The 12,238-nt window shown below is 38.7% G+C and overlaps 1 protein-coding gene across 5 annotated transcripts in view; it reads left to right on the top strand.

Moving 5' to 3' along the window:
• adamts3 (ADAM metallopeptidase with thrombospondin type 1 motif, 3) overlaps positions 1 to 12,238 on the top strand; it is a 284,275-nt gene that overhangs the window by 114,413 nt on the left and 157,624 nt on the right. The gene's annotated exons all lie outside the window — the stretch shown is intronic.

The following is a 12,238-nucleotide window of genomic DNA, read 5'->3' as shown; positions in this document are numbered from 1 at the left end:
CTCCAGGAAAAATTGGAGGTTTTCACAGTATTATGATTACTGCTCTAAGTTGCATTATTTTGAAATATGAGTTAAGAACGAGAATGTCAGAAAAGGAGAAATCCTTGCTGAATTGAGGGCCAATTTTTTTTTTAGCATAAATGAAATTGAATTGTCAGTGAAATCTTTTTTAGATCACAGGTGTAATGCTGGTATTTCACTACCTTGCAGGGTCTCACTTCCCTTTAGTGTGCGTTTTCATACTCGGCACGTGATGCAACCTAGCTAGTTAGTTACGGTAATTAATTTAGAGGAGTTAAATTCAAAAATTGATTGTTAATGTAAATATTTTATTCAAAGATAGTAGTTATAAATCGTTACATGCATAAAAAGGCAACAAAAATTACAAGTATGAACAAGTGGAAACAAAATGTATAGCTATTGTATGGAGGCATTTGGTCCTTTAACCTCTCATGTAAAACTCAAATACACAACAAATAACTCAGAAAACCCTCTGGGTGCTGCTCGGTAACACAGTGTTATTTATTTTACCCTAATACCTGATGCTAATGGTGGCTTGCCTAATTAAAGGTGGGGTATGTGATGTTTTCTGGAGCATGTTTTTACCATACTGATTGAAAACCTCCTCACGAGCCCATTGCGCCAACTGAGATAGAATGTTTGGGAAAAAAACGAAATCTTTTAGTCCAGTGTAGAGGGCGTAGTCAGAGGAAAACGCAAACCAATAGAAGTAACTATCATCCCTACTTCTACTGGTTTCTGGCACGCCCATCAACCGTCAGCTCTGAGCTCTCCCCACCCCTCCCCCCTGCGCGTTCACAGACTCGTGACACCCCCCCCCCCCCCCCCCCCAAGTGCCGCTGAAGGGAGGACCTGTTCGAATTTACAGACAGAACTCTTGTGGTCTCCTTATTTTCAAGGACTTCGAAGGGTCCAGTCTAGGTAGACCGCGTCCTTGGAGGATGCAGCCCAGGTTTTTGAACAGAGCCTCTGATTAAGAACAGGGCTGCCTGCACTGACGCGGCTCAGTGATTACGTCACACGGAGCGTCGTGCGCAGTGAAATCAGGACATTTCCTCACTTTCTAAAAAAAACCCGGGACGCCCGGGACAGGACGTGAAATACGGATATGTCCCGGGAAATACGGACGTTTGGTCACCCTAATCAATAGTTCTTGAAATGACAACCGTGACAACTTGTTTACGACCATATTGAATTGTTCAACACTCTTACCGTACTAGGAGAAGACGACGCCATCATGGAAGTTAGCCTGTTATGTTGTGGTTAGCTAGTAATAGACATGAGCTTCTCGCCTCATCCCGAGTCACGTGCACTCGCGAGGTCTCGGCCTGTTTCTTTCTCGTTCTCGGGAACATCTGAACATTCTCGACTGACAGCAGGCGCGTTCATGTAATTTGGAGGCGTGGTTTCGTGGGGTGGGCTGAAGGTGTGTATTTTCAAAAATGTAGCTGGTAGGAACCGTTTATCCAGGATCATATACCCCACCTTTAAATATTTAAACTCTACATATAAGCATAAAGCGCTGCGTGCTGCTCCTGCAGATATTCCCTCCTTGTCCTACCTCAGTCCTAAAGCATGACTTGCCGCCTGCAGATATGGTCAACTTTTTCCTCTGAGCTACTGCAGCCTGTTGTCTCTGGGTAGTCAAAGTATACCCATTCAGCCGTCACTGCTGCACATAGCATGTACTAGTGGGCAATGTACAGAAGGTAAAATAAGTAGAGGTGGGTATTAGCATGAGTGTTGCGATTAGATACATGTCACGATACTTGGGTCACGATACGATATTATCACGATATTACAGTATCACTATATATTGCCTTATTTTCCCCAGCTATCAAAATCAAATGATGAGATAAAACAGCAAGTGCTGTATATTTTCATCAGAAAATATTGATTAGGTATTATTATCCATGTTGTTTGGGGTTTTCTTCCACTGTGACTGCCTCAAATACAGATTTGGTGTTGCATGCACAGTTAAAGGGCTCCACAGCGCTTTCTGCCAGAGTGGTGGTGCAGAGGTAGCCCATTTTCCCATCAATGTTTTATGTAACCATTTTTTTTTTAAATCGATACTAAGAAGTAAAAGATTGATATTATATTGGGCAGCCGAATATCACGATATATCGCCAAAACGATTATTTCCCACTCCCCTAAAAATAAGGGAAATGTGATCAGATTCACTCACCCATCTTTCATCTCAAGCTTAGGTCCTCTAGTAGAGGCCTGGGAGCTCAATGGTTCTTTGCAATATGTTAGCTGTCCCTAGAACTGTGCCTTCCTGGACTGAGATCTCTGATGTTTCTCCAGTGGAGGTTACTGCCTTGAATGCTCCAATGACCACTCTACAGTTGTCTTCACCTACCAGGCTCTCTCTAGTTCTTCCCTGAGGCCTTGGTATTTCTCTGTCTCTGTGTGTTCTTTTTTTCCTGATGTTTCTCTTTATCACATACAGGTGCTGGTCATAAAATTAGAATATCATGAAAAAGTAGATTGATTTCAGTAATTCCATTTAAAAAGTGAAACTTGTATATTATATTCATACATTACATACAAACTCATATATTTCAGATGTTTATTTTGTTTAATTTTGATGATTACAAATGACAACAAATGAAAATCTCAAATTCATCATATCAGAAAATTAGAATATTACTGAAGACCAATAAAAACAAAGGATTTATAGAAATTTTGGCCAACTGAAAAGTATGAACATGAAAAGTATGAGCATGTACAGCACTCAGTATTTAGTTGGGCCTCCTTTGGCCTGTATTACTGCAGCAATGCGGCGTGGCATGGAGTCGATCAGTCTGTGGCACTGCTCAGGTGTTATGATAGCCCAGGTTGCTCTAATAGTGGCTTTTAGCTCTTCTGAATTGTTGGGTCTGGTGTATTGCATCTTCTTCTTCACAATACCCCATAGATTTTCTATGGGGTTAAGGTCAGGAGAGTTTGCTGGCCAATTAAGAACAGGGATACCATGGTCCTTCAACCAGGTACTGGTAGCTTTGGCACTGTGTGCAGGTGCCAAGTCCTGTTGGAAAATGAAATCTGCATCTCCAAAAAGTTGGTCAGCTGCAGGAAGCATGAAGTGCTCTAAAACTTCCTGGTATGTGGCTGCGTTGACCCTGGACCTCAGAAAACACAATGGACCAACACCAGCAGATGACATGGCACCCCAAACCATCACTGACTGTGGAAACTTTACACTGGACTTCAAGCAACGTGGATGAAGTGCCTCTCTTCTTTTCCTCCAGACTCTGGGACCTTGATTTCCAAAGGAAATGCAAAATTTACTTTCATCAGAGAACATGACTTTGGACCACTCACCAGCAGTCCAGTCCTGTTTCTCTTTAGCCCAGGCAAGACGCTTCTGACGCTGTCTGTGGTTCAAGAGTGGCTTGACACAAGGAATGCGACAGCAGAAACCCATGTCTTTCATACGTCTGTGTGTGGTGGTTCTTGAAGCACTCACTCCAGCTGCAGTCCACTCTTTGTGAATCTCCCCCACATTTTTGAATGGGTTTTGTTTCACAATCCTCTCCAGGGTGCGGTTATCTCTCTTGCTTGTACACTTTTTTCGACCACATCTTTTCCTTCCCTTCGCCTCTCTATTAATGTGCTTGGACACTGAGCTCTGTGAACAGCCAGCCTCTTTAGCGATGACCTTTTGTGTCTTGCCCTCCTTGTGCAAGGTGTCGATGGTCGTCTTTTGGACAACTGTCAAGTCAGCAGTCTTCCCCATGATTGTGTAGCCTATAGAACTAGACTGAAAGACCATTTAAAGGCTTTTGCAGGTGGTTTGAGTTAATTAGCTGATTAGAGTGTGGCACCAGGGGCCATCAATTTTGAACCTTTTCACAATATTCTAATTTTCTGATATGATGAATTTGAGATTTTCATTTGTTGTCATTTGTAATCATCAAAATTAAACAAAATAAACATCTGAAATATATGAGTTTGTATGTAATGTATGAATATAATATACAAGTTTCACTTTTTAAATGGAATTACTGAAATCAATCTACTTTTTCATGATATTCTAATTTTATGACCAGCACCTGTATGTCCAGCTCTGTGCTTTTTCCAGTGGTCAGTTTACCTATAACCACCTAGACTAATTTCTTCTATAGGAATTTTAAAGTAGAGGTTGGTTAGAATAATATATAAGTCAGTTATTTGACTGAAAAAGTGAAGCTCATATTTTATCTTGATTGATTTTATGTTTTATATTTGAGGTTCATGACTGTCAATTTTGGTAAATGTATATAATGAGACCATAAAGATATATTTTATACAGAAAATCATGTCTGTATCAGTAAAGTTATGTCTTTAGAGCCTCAGATCATGAGGAATACCTCTAAATTGACTTAGCTCAGAGAAAGCTGTATTCAGTTATATAAATTGAAAAGTTGAGTTCAAGGAAAAATGTTGTTGAAGAAGGTGTATCGCCGTTTTGAAGTTTGCTTATTAAAGAAATGTAAGATCACAGACTAGAGAACCCATTTCTCCTCATGACAAGCTTTTTGGAGATGCCATTTTGATATTTTCATGTTGGACTTGGGACCTACGACACTGCCAAAAGTACCAGCGCACATGTACATCCACCGTAATGTTTTTGTGCAGGATTGACTTATGATGTTCACAGAGAATCAACATTTATAGGATAGGATTAAATAAGAGTTGGATCTAAAACACCTGACCCAATAATGTGGATGGGAGAGAGGTTGATGATTTGACAATCTTATAAATATATCACAGGACTGTAATAGTAGTTGTGTCCATAAATTGATCCACATATGCACTGGAAAAAATAATGCAACCGTTTTTGGCGTTTTATATTATATAATAATAATAATAGGAACTTTATTGATCTCACATTGGAGAAATTTACCTCTGCATTTAACCCATCACCTTGGGTGGCAGTGGGCTGCCATTGTGTGGCACATGGGGAGCAATGTGGGGTTAAGGGTTTTGCTTAGGAACCCAGAGTGGAGGCTGTAGGCCTCAAACCGGGTACTTGCAACCTTCTCAAACTCTATAATAATCAGTTGTGTATACTTTTTACTGTGATAATCGATACATTTTCGAGTCTATTTTATGATTCTACAGTTCTTAATGCAAAAGCACCGGCTACTTTCAGAGTTCTCCTTCTTTGTTTCCATTTTCCATACTTAACATGAATACAAAGTATCTGAAGAATGGTGTACTACTATGGATAAATGTATTTGTTGTAGTGTGATTGGGACCTGGAACATTTCCTATGATATAGTTAATATTTAATTCCTATTTCTAGAAAAAATAAAACCCTGAAGGAAATTCCTCACTATCAGCTTGTAACATTATGCTCAGGAACACTTATGTTATATAACAGCTAACTAATTAGTCGACCTCTAAATGGCACCGTAAAACAAAATGATTAGGCAGTAGCCAAGTTAAAGGACACAGAAATATTTGCTTTTTTTTTTTAAACAAATGTTTTCAACATGTTGCTATTACTGCTATCGTGGTGTGTTTGTTTTGTCACAGATGGCATTGTTTCTCTGGTTCCCATCATCAAGTCCACTGTATTGTCTAAACTATATAATAAAAATCACTTGCAACAGGAGCTGTTAAGCAAAACTGCCCATGATCCTGCAAAGAAACCAGATCCCAGCTTTTATAATTATTGGATAAATTGAGAAAAATAATGTGAATTACTTTATTTCTTATTAGCACATCAATGTTTTTACATTTGCACAACTATGGGTTTTTATTCATTTTAGGCTAAACCTAATTTTCTATAAAATATTTAGATGATCTTTTAGTCAATCTTCAGTTAGACTTCATCCCCATTTTGTTATTTTTGCATTCAGCCCTTTTTTTTTACTTGCGTCATTTTTATTTCAGTATTTCAGTTTTGCTAATAATCAAGGTAAAACTGCTTCAATCTTTGTTGTCAAGCCATCAGTTCTCCCTCTCAGACGGTCAAGAAATCGATAAGAGCTCCATATTTGCCTCACATCTTTCAGAATGTGTCTGTGGGAAAAGTTATTACACATTGCCTCAGTGACCATGACAGACTTCAAAGAAAATGTGGTGTCCAGCAAAGATCCATTATCTCTCCAAACAACAGCTCCAAGCACCAACGCCCTCTTAACTGACATTTGCAGAAATGAAAAGCTTCAGTCAGGAAGAAAAATTCTGCAGAGCTTTTTATTTATAGGGATGAGGAAAACATCTATTTAAACAGACATTATTTCCTGAGTAATCAATAAGCCTTCTGTTTGCTAATTATGGTTTTTAGGTGTATTCTCATTTAGTTTTACGGACTTATAGCCCTTTGCTGTAAATATTCTTTTACACCTTTAAGCTAAACTAAATCGAATTATTTTTATAATGAGACTAAATCATGCAAAACATTATCGCACAGTCCTTAGTAAACTTGTGGTTTTAAATGAGATTCCAATCGTAATGTAAAAGTTTTCTTATGAGCTTGTAGACACCAAAGAAGAGCATTGGAAAGGTCACACACTGATGTTGGATGAGACTGGATGAATTAAAGTCTCCACTCTAAAGCTTGAGTCGTGCTTGACATGTCTGTGAGGTCTGCATGGCCCATGGAGCCAGGAGTCCTTTTTTGTTATTGGCAAAAAAACAACAACATCAACATCTTATTAAGTCATCCACAAAAATATTAGGGATCTTCATTCAAACAGCATTTGTTAATACTTGCAGGGGGGGGGAAATATATATATGTATATATATATATATATATATATATATATATATATATATATATATATATATATATATATATATATATATGTTTGTGTGTGTGTGTTTATTGAAAAAAAAAAAACTCATATTCAGGTTTCAAAATAGGCAGGAGTAGATTGGAAGCAAATTTTCCCTACTACAATTAATGGACAGCTTTGCACAGAAAAACGTGGCGGATGATCAACAGCTCCTACTGGCAAGTTTCTGCAAATGCAAACATTGAGTGACATCTTATAATGTAGCCCATAAATATCACCGTAATTGACAGATTGCTTATAAAACACAAAATTTGACTCTAAAAATATGCTTCGCTCATTTTTAAAGAAGGCTCTACATCTTTCATTTTATGGGTCTTTTTTTACCAAGTGGGACAAATGTCAAACTCATATGGCCTTTTTCGCATTACGCACTATTTTCAGCTGTATTTGCTTTATGGAGTCTATATCTATTTTCTGATTCCATTGATAGCAGCTTCTCCATCTCCTTTTACCCTCCACAACAATGACATTAATAAATGAATCAGAAGAGTTTCCAGCTGTAGAATTCATTATATAAAAAAGAATAATTGCTGCAGAAAGCAACCATGACAGTAACTACCATAATAAATAATTTTGCTTTCACACACATAATCTTTGTTCTGTATTGACATCTGGACATCCATATGGGGATTTGCAATTATATTACAAAACTATGGCCATTCATTTGCTGCACCAGAGCCTCTGTTTGTCTAATTTTAGTCTCTCAGCATTTGGAGCCTGATGGATGGGATATTTCTCCCTTTTATAGAGAGGATTAGCAGAGTCCTCTCTGATGTTGCTTACAGACAGTCTTCGATTTTTCCAAGATGGGATGAAGTCTTTCTTCCCTCCTTAACTATTTTGTTCATGTAGCTACCTTTTTCCACAGAAGAATGATGATGTTGATAGTTTCCCACAAACTCTTGGACGAAAGTAGGAGTCTAAAATAAAATGAGTAGAATTTGAGCTAACTAGGGTAACAAAGCTAAAATCCATTCATAAATTTCGTAAGTATTGGAAAGAAACTCATAACTTACTACTTCTGTTGGGTTATTTAAAATTAAAATAAAGTGTGTAATATGCAGATTTTTAGTTTTCTTTTAAAAGTGACAGAGTAAAGACCTTTTCTACATTACAGGCAACATTAAATGACTTATGCTTTAAACTGGCCGGATAAAGAAAATATAATGAATGTTCCTTTCATTAGTGGTGGAAATACTGGCTTAAAGTTATTTGGGAATACAGGTGTAGACACATCCTGAAGTGATTTGTCTACATCCTGAAGTGTATATAGGGATAGATCAGTGCCGCTTTCAAGATCACTAACTCCAAAGACTGCTGGTTGTATCACAAAGTAGCCACTAAACTGATATGTTCAAAGAAAATGTAAAATAATCGAACACATTTCGGAGTCTCAGACTGACTGGTCATATATCACATTGGACTGAATGGATTGAATATTACCTCTTTTTATCCCCTCCAAGTTTTAGTCTATGTTACTTTGAACTTTTTGTTACAAAAGCCTTCATATCTGTCTTTTGAAAGTCAGTGCAACCTGAAGCAGGACGGGGAGTGTCTATAAATAAAGAGTAAATTACTCCAGAGAGAGACACATAGGCTATTAAAGCTCATAACAGGTGATTCTCTGTATGTTTTACCATGAAAGATGTGTCACCTTTACTGACAGTAGAGATGGTTTTATTGATTAAATCTTCAGCTCTAACCTGCTTTTCTCCCGTTAGAGGCCTTTTGCAGATAGTTTTATTTTTGTATCAGTGTACTTGAACTGTGTAAATGACGCTGGGGGTGAACACAGCTAATACACCCAGAAGGAATTAACTCCCTTGTAGCAGCGAGGAAGCAGTTAAGAAATTGCAGCATCAACGTTTTAGGGCCATCTGATTGGTATATATATTATTAGTGGTTGCTTTTAGATCTGGCTAAAGGAGAATCTGATGGAAGAGCAGAAGTGCTCTGCAAGCAGAGTTCAGAGTTTAATCCATCTTTCCCTCTCCGTTTCTCAGCAAAAATGGTTTCATCAAAAATATCTCAGCTTTTGAGGGCCAAAAATCTGCTGGACACTTAGTAATTTGGTGTATAGATTCGCTGTTCTTTTGTACCACAGCACTTCAGTAGATGAGGCACGATAACTGCTCTGAGGACAGTGAGATGGATAAGTTTAGTGAGAAATCATTGCCTCAGAGAAAATTAAACCCGTTGTATCAGTGTAACTATGGGAGGTGCTGAGCAGTGAGTTGAGTTGCTCACTGAGTCGATTGCTGCTCAACATACAGTCAATAATTTCTTCGCACAGCATGGCTGAGCTGTGCGACTGGCAGCTGAATGCGTTCCAAAGGTCATCTGTCTTATTTAAATGTTCCCTGTTCATGTGTAATGCAGCGATAACATTTTGGCAACATTTAATATTAAAATAATATGTATATATTTTTTCTCCTTTTGCATGCATTTCATTTCACTGCTACATGTTTAATATTTCATGAGATTGATATTTTGATGGCTTTTTAGCTAAATTAGGGCAATGAAATATTCACCTGTTGCCATCTCACAATTTTTTCCCCCCAAATGTACAAACAAGCTGAGTTCACAGCAGGAATGTTCTGATTTGAAAGTCATTTGGTGTACATGGAGATCCACAATGGATATGCTAATGATTCGATTAGCAAGTATCTGGCAACATCTAGAGAGGCATCAGAGGGGCAGAATCAATGGCATGTTGGTGGTGCAGATGTCACTGTGGTTCCACTCCAACACAATTCACACTAAAGAGAGGGTCATTTTATTGAGGGCCAGCCATTACAGAGTATTGTGAACAACAATTAAACTCCTTACACAGTGTACTATATAAAAACATTGGTTTTCCAGATGAACTCATACATCCACCGGTTCTTGTATCAAGTCACTGCAGTACCCAAAAATGAACTTTGTTGCACATGATGTATCTTGATATGCTGATGAAGGTTCTCAGTCATCCAGGTCATAGTCATTCTGTAAAAGTTTAAAAAAAACAATCCACTGGACTTGGTTTCCAAGGTTTGAAGACGTTTGCTTCCCCTCCAGGAAGCTTTCTCAATTCAATGTCTGGATCCGCAGTGAGTTTGAATCTTTACATAGCAAGGCCTTCTATTGCTTGGAAAGTGGCAAATTGAAACTGACGAGCGGGTCGTTTGGTTCCATTGTTAGCCTGTAATATCTGAAACCTGTCTATGATTCTGAAGGTCGGTCGTTAAAGGGGGGGATTGTCTCCTGTAATACCTGAAACCTGTCTATGATTAAGGGATACCTGAACGGGATCATCTCTATACCTGAATTGTAAGTTTTTGGAAGCTGGAATCTGAGTCCACCGCCTTTAATCGAAGGTGGTAGACCCCCCCCCCCCCCCCCCTTTAAAGACTTGCTCCTGTGTATTAAAGAAAATAAATGATTAAGGCAACCCAAACATAAAGATTGAGATTTCATGTTATGATAATAAATAACATACAGTACTAGACCTTACTCTAACTCTTGAGCTGACTTCTCAGAACTTGCCTTACTTGTTGCAGGTATTTGGCTGTTGCTGCTTTCCTTGTGGCCTCTTTGTGGTTGCCATTTGCTTGTGGTATTCGAAGGTACTTGTAGCTCTCTTCTACATCTCCCTTCTAGCAGTGCGATCCCCTCTCTGAATAACATTCCCTCTCCTTTTCACCATCCAGCCATATTTCCCCAGCCCGAAAAACGCTCCGATGTCACTGGTGTTGTGGATCAGCGAGTCAATGTCTCATTGACTCCTAGCATACAGATTGATGCCTTCCATTTACAGGAGTGGGCTGATAGTGGCCCCATTCTGAGTCAGTATAAATAGACAGTCTTGTTGATTTTTTGGCTGAGGGGGTTCAGGCCTATATAGAACAGCAGGGGGGCAGAGCATCTCCTTGGTATATTCCATATTTGATGGAGATTTTTGCAAGTTGTTTGAAGTTGGCCTCAAGTGTGGTTTTCCACAGACTCCTGGAGTTTGCAGTGAAGGCTCTTAAGGGTGCTGTTGATCTTGTACAGGATCCATGTGTGTGGCATTGAGTCGTAGGCATTCTTGTAATCAACCCAGCTAGCACAAATGTTTGTTTGCCTGGTTTTAAACTCTCATGTGACTGTTCTGTCAACTAGTAGTTGGTATTTGGATTCTCTGGTGTTTTTATCAATGCCTTTCATTGCCTCTGTCTTGTGAGGATCCACGTGTCCAATTATCTTTGCCGCTAGGATGCCTGACAAGAGCTTGTGAATGGAACTGATCCCTTCTGGGTTTATTGCATTGTTAGGACTGTCTGGCCCCCGGTCCACCCTTCAAGGTGGGTCATGCTAAATGTTCATGTAGAGAAATCAGCCTCTTTAGGAAGTAAGTATGGATTATGTCTGGGCCTGGTGCTGTAGAGTGCTTCACACCGGACAGTCTTTGTTCCTGGTCTGTCCTTTTGATGTGCTTGGATCGTGTTCAGGGAGGTTATCAAGGTCAGCTCTTAGATCTTTTAGCCACTGTGCATCAGTTATGTGATGCTTCTTTCTCCCAGTTACTTTCACGGTATTGTTCAGTCTCCAGTCTTGGTGGGTTGGCTCATTGGCTTATTTATTTTCTTTTGTCTTCATTCTGGCTTATAACCTTCTCTTCAACGGCAGACATTGTTCTCTATGGACCTTCTTGATTTTACTTTGGCCAAACATCTCAAGGATCATTAATGCTGTACTGTATTTCAGCTCATTAGTTTCTGTGATGGTACTGTACTTAGTGATGTATTCACATCAGCCAGCAGGTCACCTAGTAAAACCATAGTTATATTTGCTAGCCGATGTTGGGGTTTAATGGTTCTCATCTGAACCATGATTTTATTTCTTAGGTCAGTAATTCTCCCATTCAGTTGCTTTTGAATCATGGGTTGAATCAGGTTGATGGTGGTTCCCTCATCTGACCTGTGTTTTTGTTCCCCAGTTGTTGGATCTCCTGGAATTGTAACTGTTAAAGCAGCTTCTCTTTGTGAATGTTGAAATACTGACCTAATAGGTGTTAAGCTGTTAGTTTAGAATGTGGATATTAAAGTTCCCACATTTTTTTCATTTAACCATGTTGGTCAGGGTTACTGGAGTAGTAGACTTTCAATAGTGCCTTATTATGTCCCTGTGTCCATTCAAATAATCATATAGCAGAATGGTATTTATCTTTCAAAATCCAGAGCCTTTTTAAAATGCAAAAGGAATGCTTCCCTATATAACATCATCTGTATTACATTCCTCTTTTGAGTACATTTATTCAAGGTGTCAGGATTCCTGTTTAAAAATACCATTTGAAAAATAAAATAAACCAAAACACTGGAGTAAGACTAATTTCAACACCACTCTTTTGGTGAAATGAATGAATGCATTGTCCTTTCAAAAAACAGTTTACATTTTCAGAA

Source organism: Cyprinodon tularosa, unplaced genomic scaffold, assembly GCF_016077235.1.
Source record: "Cyprinodon tularosa strain WSP-4 unplaced genomic scaffold, ASM1607723v1 ctg404, whole genome shotgun sequence".
NCBI lineage: Eukaryota > Metazoa > Chordata > Actinopteri > Cyprinodontiformes > Cyprinodontidae > Cyprinodon > Cyprinodon tularosa.
Note: the sequence above shows the minus strand (reverse complement) of the source record. Positions and strands in the feature narration are given on the sequence as shown.